The sequence below is a fragment of the Schistocerca cancellata genome, chromosome 3 (genome assembly GCF_023864275.1).
Source record: "Schistocerca cancellata isolate TAMUIC-IGC-003103 chromosome 3, iqSchCanc2.1, whole genome shotgun sequence".
Classification (NCBI taxonomy): Eukaryota; Metazoa; Arthropoda; class Insecta; order Orthoptera; family Acrididae; genus Schistocerca; species Schistocerca cancellata.
This window is the reverse complement of record NC_064628.1, coordinates 443,293,819-443,308,622: the sequence shown is the minus strand read 5'-3', so window position 1 is coordinate 443,308,622 and position 14,804 is coordinate 443,293,819. Positions and strand designations below refer to the sequence as shown.

The 14,804-nt window shown below is 45.8% G+C and overlaps 1 protein-coding gene across 2 annotated transcripts in view; it reads left to right on the top strand.

The window, feature by feature from the left end:
- Positions 1 to 14,804, top strand: part of LOC126175199 (LIM domain only protein 3-like) — a 348,240-nt gene that overhangs the window by 93,536 nt on the left and 239,900 nt on the right. Inside the window, exon 1 of one of the 2 annotated variants that reach the window (XM_049921799.1) lies at positions 3,120 to 3,246. The exons of the other annotated variant lie outside the window; for it this stretch is intronic. The gene's annotated coding sequence lies outside the window, so the exon portion shown is untranslated. Of the gene's footprint in view, positions 1 to 3,119; positions 3,247 to 14,804 lie in introns of those variants that run through there. 2 annotated transcript variants of the gene reach the window in all.

Below are 14,804 nucleotides of genomic sequence, written 5' to 3'. Positions count from 1 at the left end.
CCGTAACGTAGCTTTGCACACCAGCATATATACACGTGTGGACACGCTCGGATGGGAGAGTTGAAGCTTTTCGGACGTTCGTAGTGAATCAGAGGCGAGCGGCCGGGCCTCCTGAGGCGGCACTGGCTGCTGCCCCGAGTGGGGCACACTCTGGCTGATTGCTGGGCCGCCTCCTACCGAGGCACCGCGCCGGCCCTGATAAATCTCGGCCGTGGGCCACCGGCTCTTACCGTTATTGGCGGCGCGGCACGGGACCGGCGTCGGAAACTCGACTGACACCGTGCATCGGTCGCCATCCGTCAGCCGCGGCGGACGTCACACACTGGGGCGGTCCAGCAACCTCTGCACCGGCGTCTGACGCTGCGGGAGGCAGCCGCCTGGCTACGAGGATCTTTATCTTCCGGTGTACTCACAGCAATTGATCTGTTACCTATTAAGAGCTTCGTCACAGAGACATCGATCATCTATAAGTGAAGCGTTTCGGGGGTACAATGTGCATATCACTCTCGCTCAGTAAACCCATCACCAACTCAAAGAATAATCTGAGGGGTCCTGCGGTTTCAGGAACATCACTTTTTTGGAGATCGGACACTTGTCACCTTTTTTCATCTTCGCCATCGACAGGCACAAGAACACGGAATCTGTACGTTCACCTGCATCCATTGCGAAAGAGGCTCTCCATTAAGACTATTAGGCCACTTGAGCTGGTTGGTTAGAAAACAGGATTCCTTCCGTGAATGTTGCTGAAACTTCTCTTAAGTTACTACAGGTATTAACTCAACCTTTATTACAATAATAAACCTTTGATTCCTTGGTATTTACGATACACGTTAGCAAAACATCAGCTCAATAACAACATTAATTTAAAAGAAACGAGTTTGACCAAATGCCAGTAATATCAACAATAATGTAAAAGGCAGTAAAATAAACAAAGAAAAGTATTAGCCTAAGGTACAGCCAGAAAAGGCATCATTTCGTCGCCTGGACAAGAGCGCTCAAACCTGCCATAGACCGCTTGCAACTAGTAATTTTTTTCGAACGTTAATGTGTGCTGTTAGCCGTTGTGTTTCAGGACGTGTAGGTCTCTTTCGACATTTGTGGTTTGGTGATTTTCTTTTATTAATCCCATATTGTTTAACTCAAACACGAACCAGCGGAAGATTTTTCAAGCTACAATGATTGATTTTAACACTAACAATACCGAGGCATGTTCCGAAATGCGCGTTACCAGCGGGGTGGGAAGCGCTTTATGCCTACTCGAAAAAAATTAAAAAATAAAACCGAATTCTTTAATTGCTGTTGAATTATATTAACAACATACTTCTTAAAGAGGTACCGATCGGTAAGTAGGGTCCAGAATCCGAAAATAGCTTTAGAACAAGGTTGGCAATATCACTGTGTTGTGTACGACTTTATACACAATGATAAACAGATGGGGCTACAAGGAGATACGGCAGCTGTCGTCGTACGAAAGCTAGACGAGAACAGAAATGGTTAGTGAATAGGTAACATAGCAAGCAGAAGTTCTACTTAACTTTTATTTCTCGAAATCTACGAAGACTCATCACAAATGACGAAACAAGAAAGGCGGTCAAGCTATCTGTGTCACAAAGAAGAAGAACTAACGAAGGCGTCTATACTGCGGCGGCAGAGGGCGTTCGTGGTCCAGAGCTACTGGAGGCTGGGCTCAGTGGCGGCATACGGGCAGTAGCGTTACTGTAACGCCCGTGGGTTGTTATCGATATGTGATACGACACAATGCACTTTCAATAACATGTGCTACTGACTTAATGACCACCACAAAAAAACTTAGAAACGCAAAATGGCTCTGAGCACTACGGGACTTAACATCTGAAGTCATCAGTCCCCTATAACTTAGAACTACTTAAACCTAACTAACCTAAGGACATCACACACATCCATGACCGAGGCAGGATTCGAACCTGCGACCGTTGCGGTCACGCGGTTCCAGAGTGTAGCGCCTAGAACCGCTCGACCACACCTGCCGGCTTAGAAACGCAGATTTCGTTCATTTTTGTTGACTCTTTACTCTCAAAATACGTTTTAAAGCGATACTGATGTCTAAGCAGGGCCCTGAACCTGTTAATATTGGATACGGCATTCATTTGGGAAAGTGACATCTGCCACTGAGAGTTAAATTTTTGAGTTAAAATTTAACTGAAAAAAATTTAAAAGATATGTGGAATCCGGTAGAAGAGTTCATCAAAAACAATAAATATTTTTACACAATTTTAAAATATAGAGTAACTGGCTAGGTTCATATTTTCAAAAGGTTGGCATAAAGCACACCCTCCACCCTTGGTATTTTGAGGGATAATAATTGACAGTTGACTACGAAATTACATCAAAAGTGGGCGATTAGAAATTATTCGTTGGTTCGCTAGCTTCCGACTTGGCCGGCCGAAGTGGCCGTGCGGTTAAAGGCGCTGCAGTCTGGGACCGCAAGACCGCTACGGTCGCAGGTTCGAATCCTGCCTCGGGCATGGATGTTTGTGATGTCCTTAGGTTAGTTAGGTTTAACTAGTTCTAAGTTCTAGGGGACTAATGACCTCAGCAGTTGAGTCCCATAGTGCTCAGAGCCATTTGAACCATTTCTTCCGACTTGAGGCGTCGTTCACCGCGGCGTCCGCCTCTGGCCCCTCCCCCCCTCCCTTTTCTCCACCGCCACCAGCGCCTGACACCCGTGCCGCCGCAGCCGGCGCGGCAAGGCGAGCACGCGCCGCTCGCTTGTTTGTGGCACTCGGGCGCAGCGCAATCCACTAAATGGCCGGTGTCCGCCGCGACATGAGCGACGTGCTCACAGGCGGGAGGGGGCGGCGGAGGAGGCGGCGGAGGCGGCGATCCCGCGGCGGCCGGGCAGCAGGAGGCGGCTGTCGCGAGCGCCGCGCCGCGCCAGGGAAAGGAATCCTGTTAGCGGGATTACTACTTCCCTCTCTGTCCGCCGGGCCGCAGCCATTTGCTTGATTGCGTTCCGTTTCAATTTGGGTAATGGTCAAGGAGGCGGCGGACGTGCGGCGGTGCCGCCCCCGGCGCTGGCGACGCCGCGAGAGGCGAGGAGAAGCGAGGCGTCGCTCAGTCACCGCTGCGCCGCCTCCGCCGCCGCCACGTGGCCGCGCTGGGCTTCCAACTCGGCCTCGCTCCCAGCCAGTGCGCTGCATTCTGGCTTTCTTTTCGGACTCTGCCTGCCGACACGGGATGTGCCTCTGGAGTGCTTCCCTCACGCAGGTAACGACTTACATTGGTTCCAACTATGGAACCATGCGTACAGGTCTTCTTACATTTCCTTCATATTTGTATACTGAGTTGACATAAGTCTTGGCACACCTCCTAACATCGTGTCTGATTCCCTTTACCCGGCGTAGTGCAGCAACTCGACGTCACATGTACTCAACAAGTCGTTGGAAGTCCCCTTCAGAAATATTGAGCCATGCTGCCTCTATTATAGCCGTCAATAATTGCGAAAGTGTTGCCGGTGTAGGATTTTGTGCACGAACTGGTCTCTCGATTATGTCTCGTAAATGTTCGATGGGATTCGCGCAGGGCCATCTGGGAGGCCAAATCATTCGGCCGAACTGTCCAGGATGTTCTTCAAAGCAATAGCTAACAGTTGTGGCATAGTGACATTGTCATCCATAAAAATTCCTTCGTTGTTTGAGAAGATGAAGTCCATGAACGGCTGCAATTGGTCTCCAAATAGTTCAGTTCATCCAGAGGACTCAATCCATTCCAAACACAGCCCATACAATTACGGAGCCACCACCAGATTGTTCAGTGCCTTATTGACAACTTCCGTCCATGGCTTCGTGGGGCCTGCGCCACACTCGAACCCTACCACCAGCTGTTACCAGCTTAAATTGTTGCTCATCTAACAAAGCCACGGTTTTCCAGTCGTCTAGGGTCCAACCGATATGGTTACGAGTCCAGGATAGACGCTGCAGGCGATTTCGTGCTTTTAGCAAAGGCACTCCAGTAGGTAGTCTGCTGCCACAGCCCAAAACACAAAATTTTGCCGCACTGTCATAACGGCTACGTTCTTCGTATGTCCCACGTTGATTTCTGCGATTATTTCACGCAGCCCTGCTTGTCTATTAGCACTGACAGCTCTACGCCAACACCGCTGCTCTCAGTCGTAATGTGAAAGCCGTCTGCAACTGCGCTGCCCGTGGTGAGAAGTAACTTCTGAAGTAGACACACTCTTGACATTGTGGATCTCGGAGTATTGAATTCCCTAACGATTTTCGAAATGAGATATCCCATGTGTCTAGCTCCACCAATTACCATTCTGCGTTCAAAGTCTGTTAATTACTGTCATGCGGCTGCAGTCACGTCGGAAACCTTTTCACATGAGTCACCTGAGTACACGTGACCGCTCCGACAATGCATTGCCCCTTTATACCTAGCGTAGGTGATACTACCACCACCTTCTGTGGTGCACTTCGTTATCGCATGATTTTTGCCACCTCAGTGTACAGTTGGAGTTTCAATGACAGAACATCATTTTCTTACGACAATACGACGCAATTCTCAAAACAAAAAAAAAAAGCTTCTAAGAAATGCGTTGGCAGGTCAGAGGCTTTCCGAGTGCTGTTCAGTAAAAATCATTTCTGCAAGGGACAGTCAAATGAAACCGAGACAAATGGGGAAAAAATTGTAGAGGTGCGAGTATGACTCAATCTCTGAGGGTCTGTTCTCGACACTGGTACAGGCAAAATATCGGTCTTCGGAATTCCAGGACTTTCGAGGATGTTTTAAGTTTGAAGACGGACAGCAAATGGCGAAATGTCGTACAGTTACAAATTAATTCTTTTCGGATTTCTTAGTTTACTTTTAATGTGAAACCTTGCTTCTTGCTCAATTTTATGATTCTAGATCACCGTGAAGTACCCTCTAAGTTTTTGTGATATAGTTTGCCGCAATCAGAATATGTGAGATAAATGGCCGTATTTGTTGATTGCATTTACTTAGAAGTTTACCCTTGTTATACCGCCAAGGGACTATAGACTTTAGTATGCAAACTAAGTATCACCTTGATACGTCTACTCGTACCTGAGAAAAAGAGTTTTTAAGAATCTAACACAAACTGTTTATTATTTCAAAAGTAATCGCCATATCTTTTAGTGTATTTATCATACCGTGAGACAAGACGATCAATGGCTTAATTGAAAAATGTTTCCGATTGTGTATGGAATCCATGACTGTAACTAGGCGTGCACTTCTTCGTCCGAAGCAAATTGTCCACAAATGGCTTCAAAAATTTGGAAATCACGTGTAGTGAGAGTGGGACTGTGTGGAGAATGTGTAAGGGCTTCCCAGCGGAACTTCAGCAGCGTAGTCGAAACAGTCGGCACACCTGCTCCGGGAAAGTAATGGAGACCTTTTCCTTTGACTGTAAGGGACTGCTGCAAGTTGAGATTCTGGAACACGGCGCCACAATTAACACACAGCGGACACTTTGCAAACAGTGAAGCGCGCCAGCGATTCCAAACGCCGTGGATTATTGACAGACGGCATATTCTGTTGCAGGATAACGCCCGCCCACGTTTGCCTAAGGTCGTTTCGACTACGCTGTAGAAGGTTTGCTGGAAAGCTCTTAAACATCCTCCAGACAGTCCTGATCCCTCCCCAGCCAATTTCATATTTGTGGAAGCCTGAAGAAGGACATTCGTGGCCGTTGATTTGTTTAGGACGAAGATGCGCATGCCTAGATACATTGTTCCGCAAACATTTTTCTTTTCTCACTCTGGGATAAATGTGTTAACCGTAATGGCAATTAGTATTAAAATAATAATTTACTAACTTCCTTCAATATTTCTCTTTCTCATTTGGCCGCCTCTTATAGAATATCAACATAATCGCTGCTAGCTGAAAGCAGGAGTACTCTTCGCCATGGTTAATGCTTTCCGGGATACATCTGAAAAGGTAGAGGTAGATACGACTCGTTTCAGCCCATTTTCGACTGACGAGTATCCCTTATACGATAACTATGACTTCACTTGCATGTACATATACAATGTATTTGCACAACCCCATTACACGCTTCCAATACTAGCGATTATCTACCGCAAATTTCCTTTAATTTACGTCTATGGTCACAAACTTTTTGTTAACAGATTACCGGTTTCAATCTATAATGACCATCATCAAATCTGCAGCAAAAAAATGGGAAAAACGTAAATACACTCGCAGATTGCCTACAGCTTAAAAACAATACATAGACCAGAATGAAAAGTACTACTGACAAATATATGCATTTGTGCGCTTTAAGTACGAAGAGGCACACCTGTTTTATAAAACAAAGTCCTAATGTACTGCAGCCATAGTGGCATAGTCAAATGTTAAATGCAGAATCAGCACCAGCATCGTCAAATATACACTCCTGGAAATGGAAAAAAGAACACATTGACACCGGTGTGTCAGACCCACCATACTTGCTCCGGACACTGCGAGAGGGCTGTACAAGCAATGATCACACGCACGGCACAGCGGACACCCCAGGAACCGCGGTGTTGGCCGTCGAATGGCGCTAGCTGCGCAGCATTTGTGCACCGCCGCCGTCAGTGTCAGCCAGTTTGCCGTGGCATACGGAGCTCCATCGCAGTCTTTAACACTGGTAGCATGCCGCGACAGCGTGGACGTGAACCGTATGTGCAGTTGACGGACTTTGAGCGAGGGCGTATAGTGGGCATGCGGGAGGCCGGGTGGACGTACCGCCGAATTGCTCAACACGTGGGGCGTGAGGTCTCCACAGTACATCGATGTTGTCGCCAGTGGTCGGCGGAAGGTGCACGTGCCTGTCGACCTGGGACCGGACCGCAGCGACGCACGGATGCACGCCAAGACCGTAGGATCCTACGCAGTGCCGTAGGGGACCGCACCGCCACTTCCCAGCAAATTAGGGACACTGTTGCTCCTGGGGTATCGGCGAGGACCATTCGCAACCGTCTCCATGAAGCTGGGCTACGGTCCCGCACACCGTTAGGCCGTCTTCCGCTCACGCCCCAACATCGTGCAGCCCGCCTCGAGTGGTGTCGCGACAGGCGTGAATGGAGGGATGAATGGAGACGTGTCGTCTTCAGCGATGAGAGTCGCTTCTGCCTTGGTGCCAATGATGGTCGTATGCGTGTTTGGCGCCGTGCAGGTGAGCGCCACAATCAGGACTGCATACGACCGACTCACACAGGGCCAACACCCGGCATCATGGTGTGGGGAGCGATCTCCTACACTGGCCGTACACCACGGTACATCCAAACCGTCATCGAACCCATCGTTCTACCATTCCTAGACCGGCAAGGGAACTTGCTGTTCCAACAGGACAATGCACATCCGCATGTATCCCGTGCCACCCAACGTGCTTTAGAAGGTGTAAGTCAACTACCCTGGCCAGCAAGATCTCCGGATCTGTCCCCCATTGAGCATGTTTGGGACTGGATGAAGCGTCGTCTCACGCGGTCTGCACGTCCAGCACGAACGCTGGTCCAACTGAGGCGCCAGGTGGAAATGGCATGGCAAGCCGTTCCACAGGACTACATCCAGCATCTATACGATCGTCTCCATGGGAGAATAGCAGCCTGCATTGCTGCGAAAGGTGGATATACACTGTACTAGTGCCGACATTGTGCATGCTTTGTGGCCTGTGTCTATGTGCCTGTGGTTCTGTCAGTGTGATCATGTGATGTATCTGACCCCAGGAATGTGTCAATAAAGTTTCCCCTTCCTGGGACGATGAATTCACGGTGTTCTTATTTCAATTTCCAGGAGTGTATATACATAACATCATATGTACGAGTCATGTTGTCAGTAGCACTACTTTTCATAGCGAGCTGCTCACGTTTCCATTACATTCTTTTTCACTTGCACATATTTCATCCAGTAAGCCTCCAGATCAGAAAGTTGTCACTGCTATTGACCATTTCCTGCTAACCATCGTCATACTACTGCAAAGTGCTGCTGCCTGCCGACACTTTAATGGGTTTGTTTCCCAAAGCCTACCTGGAAACGACAGCTATTTTGTGGAAACACTCGCCTTGGCAGACCACGCAGCCGGGCCAAGGCAGCACCCGTTAGCCGGATTAGGAGAACACAGCCCTTTATCTCAAGACTGTTCCACGGACACCGAGAAACCGTCTCTGTCATTCGCAATAGCGATCAGCACTCGTTGACAGTCGCTGCGCGGAAATGATCCGTTACAAAGGCTACCTCACAGGTGCTGCATCGTGACATGGTGCATTGTCGAACTGATACAGTCATCGTCTCGAAACTATTCCACTAGTGTACGCAGCACACGGCGCAAAATGTGCATTTAGCGTTTTCTTATGCACAATGAGGAGACCACAAGCTAACCACGAAAACCATCACATACCATAGCAACACCTTTCCCTTACTTCACTGTTTCCACTACACATGATAGCAGGTAACGTTCTCCAGGTATTCTTGAAACTGAAACTGAAACCCTCCCATCATAACATATAGCGTGATTCATCACTCCAAATCATAGTTCATCCACATAATGTGAGAAGAACAGGAAAAATTCAGGTTTATACACTATGATACGGAAAATACTTGGCGTGTGCGGCCCTGAAATGTTATCGATACGATATTGCAGTGCATATATTATTCTGATTGCGATGCAAAGTTCCTTTGGACAAGTATGCATGTCCAAAGAAACAGGTGCTGCGGCCACTTCAGCCGTTACGAAACACATCAAATGAATTCGCAATTGCGAATAGGGACTACCAGCTGTAGAATGGAATAACGACAGTGAAACTTCCAAGTCGTCTATGACCTGAACTCCTACATCCATTATGTGTATTCCCTTGCAGGTTAGACGTTGTACTTGAAAATCGCTTGCCCGGTATCGGCAGATAAATACGATATTTCATTGCCTATGTTATTCTGACTGTGATGCAAAGTTAATTTGGACATGCATGCAATATCATATTTATCGGGCAAGCAACTTTGGAGTACAACGTATAACCTATGCGGGAATATACCAGTTGATCAAAAAGTCAGTATAAATTTTAAAACTTAATGAACCACGGAATAATGTAGATAGAGAGGTAAAAATTGACACACATGCTTGGAATGACATGGGGTTTTATTAGAACAAAAAATAAAGTATTGCTAGACGCGTGAAAGATCACTTGCGCACGTCGTTTGGTGATGATCGTGTGCTCAGCCGCCACTTTCGTCATGCTTGGCCCCCCAGGTCCCCAGACCTCAGTCCGTACGGTTATTGGCTTTGGGGTTACCTGAAGTCGCAAGTGTATCGTGATCGACCGACATCTCTATGGATGCTGAAAGACAAAATCCGACGTCAGTGCCTCACCATAACTCCGGACATGCTTTACAGTGCTGTTCACAACATTATTAATCGACTACAGCTATTGTTGAGGAATGATGGTGGATATATTGAGCATTTCCTGTAAAGAACATCATCTTTGCTTTGTCTTACTTTGTTATGCTAATTATTGCTATTCTGATCAGATGAAGCGCCATCTGTCGGACATTTTTTGAACGTGTGTATTTCTTTGGTTCTAATAAAACCCCATGTCATTCCAAGCACGTGTGTCAATTATTACCTCTCTATCTACATTATTCCGTGATTTATTCAGTTTTCAAATTTATACTGACTTTTTGATCACCCGGTATATAATGGATGTACTAGTTCAGGTCATAGACACATGGTTGAGGCGACTGCTCGATTTAAGCGGGAAATCCGGGTTCGAGTCCCGGTCCTCCACAAATTTTCACTGTCGTCATTCCGTTCTACAGCTGATAGTAGTCCTTATTTGCAATTGCGAATTCATATAATCTGAAATGACGTGTTGGAGATGCTTCCGGTACACTACGTAGTCTCCATCACACACCGTAAAATGGCTTTTCCAACGGACCTCTTTGAGTAACAAGTGAGAGCTGAGCGATTATGAATCGCTCCGACGCCTTGCATACACTACTGGCCATTAAAATTGCTACACCAAGAAGAAATGCAGATGATAAACGGGTATTCATTGGACAAATATATTACACTAGAACTGACATGTGATTACATTTTCACGCAATTTGGGTGCATAGATCCTCAGAAATAAGTACCCAGAACAACCAGCTCTGGCCGTAATAACGGCCTTGATACGTTTGGGCATTGAGTCAAACAGTGCTTGAATGGCGTGTACAGGTACAGCTGCCCATGCATCTTCAACACGTTACCACAGTTCATCAAGAGTAGTGACTGGCGTATTGTGACGAGCCAGTTGGTCGGCCACCATTCACCAGACATTTTCAGTTGGTGAGTGATCTGGAGAATGTGCTGGCCAGGGCAGCAGTCGAACATTTTCTGTATCCAGAAAGGCCCGTACAGGACCTGCAACATGCGGTCGTGCATTATCCTGCTGAAATGTAGGGTTTCACAGGGATAGAATGAAGGGTATAACCACAGGTCGTAACACATCTGAAATGTAACGTCCACTGTTCAGGGTGCCGTCAATGCGAACAAGAGGTGACCTAGACGTGTAACCAATGGCACTCCATACCATCACACAGGGTGATACGCCAGTATGGCGATGACGAATACACGCTTCCAATGTGCGTTCAGCGCGATGTCGCCAAACACGGATGCGACCAACATGATGCTGTAAACAGAACCTGGATTCATCCGAAAAAATGACGTTTTGCCATTCGTTCACCCAGGTTCGTTGTTGAGTACACCATCGCAGGCACTCCTGTCTGTGATGCAGCGTCAAGGGTAACCGCAGCCATGGTCTCCGAGCTGATACTCTATGCTGCTGCAAATGTCGTCGAACTGTTAGTGCAGATGGTTGTTGTCTTGCCAACGTCCCCATCTGTTGACTCAGGGATCGAGACGTGGCTGCACGATCCGTTACAGCCATGCGGATAAGATGCCTGTCATCTCGACTGCTAGTGATACGAGGCCGTTGGGATCCAGCACGGCGTTCCGTATTACCATCCTGAACCCACCGATTCCATATTCTGCTAACAGTCATTGGATCTTGACCAACGCGAGCAGCAATGTCGCAATACGATAAACTGTAATCGCGATAGGCTACAACCTGACCTTTGTCAAAGCCGGAAACGAGATGGTACGCATTTGTCCTCCTTAAACGAGGCATCACAACAACGTTTCACCAGGCAACGCCGGTCAACTGCTGTTTGTGTATGAGAAATCGGTTGGAAACTTTCCTCATGTCAGCACGTTGTAGGTGTCACCACCGGCGCCAACCTTGTGTGAATGCCCTGAAAAGCTAATAATTTGCATATCACAGCATCTTCTTGCTGTCGGTTAAATTTCGCATCTGTAGCACGTCATCTTCGCGATGTAGCAATTTTAATGGCCAGTGGTGTAGTTTGCGCCACGAAGCGACGCCACCGTAAAAGGGCTCTTTCCATGCTAGCAATGAGGTGTCTACAGTTCCATTCCTCGTAAGTGTATTTTGGTGTCATATCTCCTAATCTACGCACCACAAACAGAGCAGGTGTAGCCGTGTTGGCACAGCAGAGCAGCAGTTGGCAGCCCTGCGGACGCGTGCCGCCTCACGCGGCAGAGAGCGCGACTCCGTGGCGCGGCGCGTCGCGACGCCGCCTGTCAGGCCGGCGCTGCTAATGGAATTGCTTCCGAAACTTTTAAAGTCGCTGCCTGGCTGCCGGATGGCGTGGCGAGGCGCGCCGCGGCGCTCCGCAAAGTGGCTGCCGCCGCGAATACCCCCTCCCCCACCCCCTCTCACCCCTCCCACCTTGCAACACTTGCGCCGCTGTATTCTCCTGTTTACCAAGCTGTTTATTGACTGCAATGAATGCAGATACTGTGTCTTCTTGTGGATGTCGCAATTCAGTCATATACAATATGTTTTTAATCTGGTATTAATAAGTGCAGGAATATGTTGCTACATCTAGATGATTACTCTGCAGTCCACAATTAAGCATACAGGGTACTTTCGAGGCTCAATATTATTTAAAAATCAACACCTATTTCTTTCAGGTACTGTTTATAATGTATAGGTTTTACAGATCTTTTGTTGATAACAGGTAATGCAACACACCTTCTAAACAAATTAGAAGTATTTTGAATATTTTTGAACCTGCTTAGGGTTATTAAAATTACAAAGAAACTGATGCAATTTTTTTCCCAAAATGCTTCGTCAAATTGAGGTACCATTTAATCCAATGTTATACATTTGAGGGAAACCAAAATTTTTACCAGATATCCATGACATGATGGGTGAGGTACTAAACCTATTGAATTCCACCTATTATTTGTATTATAAGAATAAAAATATCACATCTTCCATTTTAATTTTTATAATTATTTTAAATGTAATTTTTTCTATAATTTACTAGATTCTGCAATACAGCCTGTGTCTACTACATAAGTATGTACTATTGCAAGTCACAGAAAAAAGTAGAGCAATGCTTTATAAACTTTAGGAAATATTTGTAGCTGAATTTCTGCGGGAAATGGCGTATGAAGATATGAGTCCTATTAAACTGTGCCTCAGAACATTCCTGAAGCGTAGTCTTCATCCTGCAGCATTTCTTCATCTTCAAGCCTACTCTTGGATTTCCTTTTAGCTCTCCTTGCTTCTTTGGTAATTAGAAGAGCGAATATTTCAGCTGCATGCACCCGTTATATGTCACGCGCAAGCAATTGATCTTCCATATTAGAGCCACATTTTATACTTCAGTTTCTCAGCACTTCCAACCTTCCTACCACTCCATCACTTAAACAGATCACTGCATCACACTCCTTTCTATCACTCTATCATTGAAAAATATCGCTGCATCTAGTACACCAACATTTAATGTATTTAGTCCTACAAAATCATTCTTCGGTAATATTTCCCATGTGTAGTCGTTGAAACATTCATTTGTATTCTGAGTGCCCCCATGAAGATATTTACTAAGCAAAACAGAATCACTCAAGTCTCCAAAAATTGGTTTTATTTCATTCATAACAGGCTCAGGAACAGAATGCCTGTGATGGTATATTTGACCACTTTCTTTTGCTTTTTGGTAACCTCACCAACAATTTGCTCCTTTAGGGCAAAGTCCTCGAATAGGGTGGTAATCTGTGGACAACTTATGAAAGTAGGTGGCCCATATAGCTTTTCTCATTGCTGTAACATCATTTAGAGGTGCAGTTCGTCTAATGGCCAGTCCATAATAATTCTGAAGAAGGTCTATTTCAGTTTCTGTGAATCTGCCTCGGCCAGACAAAGATTTTCCATCAGATTTCAACTTTCCTTTCGTTTCTCTTCGTAGCTTCCTCAGTCTAGCACCCATTCCCTTTTTCACATGTCAACAACACTCCAGTTTTGTTACCAAGATATTACTATAAACATTGAACCCATTAATTTTGATGAAAGCTTTAGAGTTCCCATCGCCTAGGTACTTCGTATATCTCACGTTATAAACTGGCACCGACCTCTGAAATAATTTTAGAGCTCCATTACACTCCTCCATACCTCCACTGTATCCATCATTATTATTAGAACACTGATGTTCAATATGTCCTCCAGTGTTACCATGGCAGGTGTGGCAGTACTTAGATAAGCACTCAACATCAACAACTTTTGCATTCTCCGGAGAAGTAGCACTTACAACACCATTCAAGGAACTATGTCCTCGACTTTGCCATGTCCCATCAAGTGCAACAGCAATGTCCCTGGTTCCACAAATATTTATAGTTTCTTCTACTGATCGTTTCATAAATGCTTTAGACACAACCAAAAAAAAAAAAATGGTTCAAATGGCTCTGAGCACTATGGGACTCAACTTCTGAGGTCATTAGTCCCCTAGAACTTAGAACTAGTTAAACCTAACTAACCTAAGGACATCACACACATCCATGCCCGAGGCAGGATTCGAACCTGCAACCGTAGTGGTCTCGCGGTTCCACACTGCAGCGCCTATAACCACACGGCCACTTCGGCCGGCTAGACACAACCGTCAAGGCACCTAAAAGTATTTTTATGTACTTACTGAATCTACTGGGAGGAGGAGGACGGTCCACAAACCACAAAACGTTTGAGCAGCCTTTTTTCCTTTTCCTATTGCACACACTGCATACACTAACTTCAAATTCACATCTTATGGATTACGCACAATGTTGGAAGTCATTTTCGAGGTAGATTTATTGCAGGATCTACACAGAACAACTGATTTTGACGCTAAACCCTTCCTGCTACTTTGTTGTTCAGTTGTTTCCAGACAGCCTACACCGTCACATTGTTTACATTTCGCCACTTCCTTTATCAAAGCAGACAAGATGCACCTATCAACAACAACAAATCCACTACAAACAGCGTCATTTTTAACACCAAAATTTGAATCACCAAGAGGCGTGCCATGTTGGAGTTCTTCCCTGAAGAACTGGTACATAGGTTACTTTAAACAGTGTGGCTTGCTTTGTTTGTGAAGTGGTTATTACGGAATTCCCTTATATTGAATTTCTTGATTGGTGGAATAGTTTGTATTTATTGCACACTAAAGGATATGTACTTCCACAAATATATGTAGCACTTGGGCAGTAAACATTCAGTAACACGTGAACAAACTGCTTCAGCGAAACAAATGTAAATACTAGCAAAATAATCATTAACAGACGTTAGAAACCTACTCTGTTACCAACATATACAATGTATCATACGTATAATCACTGGAAACAGAAAGTTCACAGTTCTTTTCGAAATAATACTGGTTTCTGTAACAGAAATAAAGGGGGCGTGGCGGCATACATGACCATAACTTTAAAATTTGGTATATACAGGTAATTT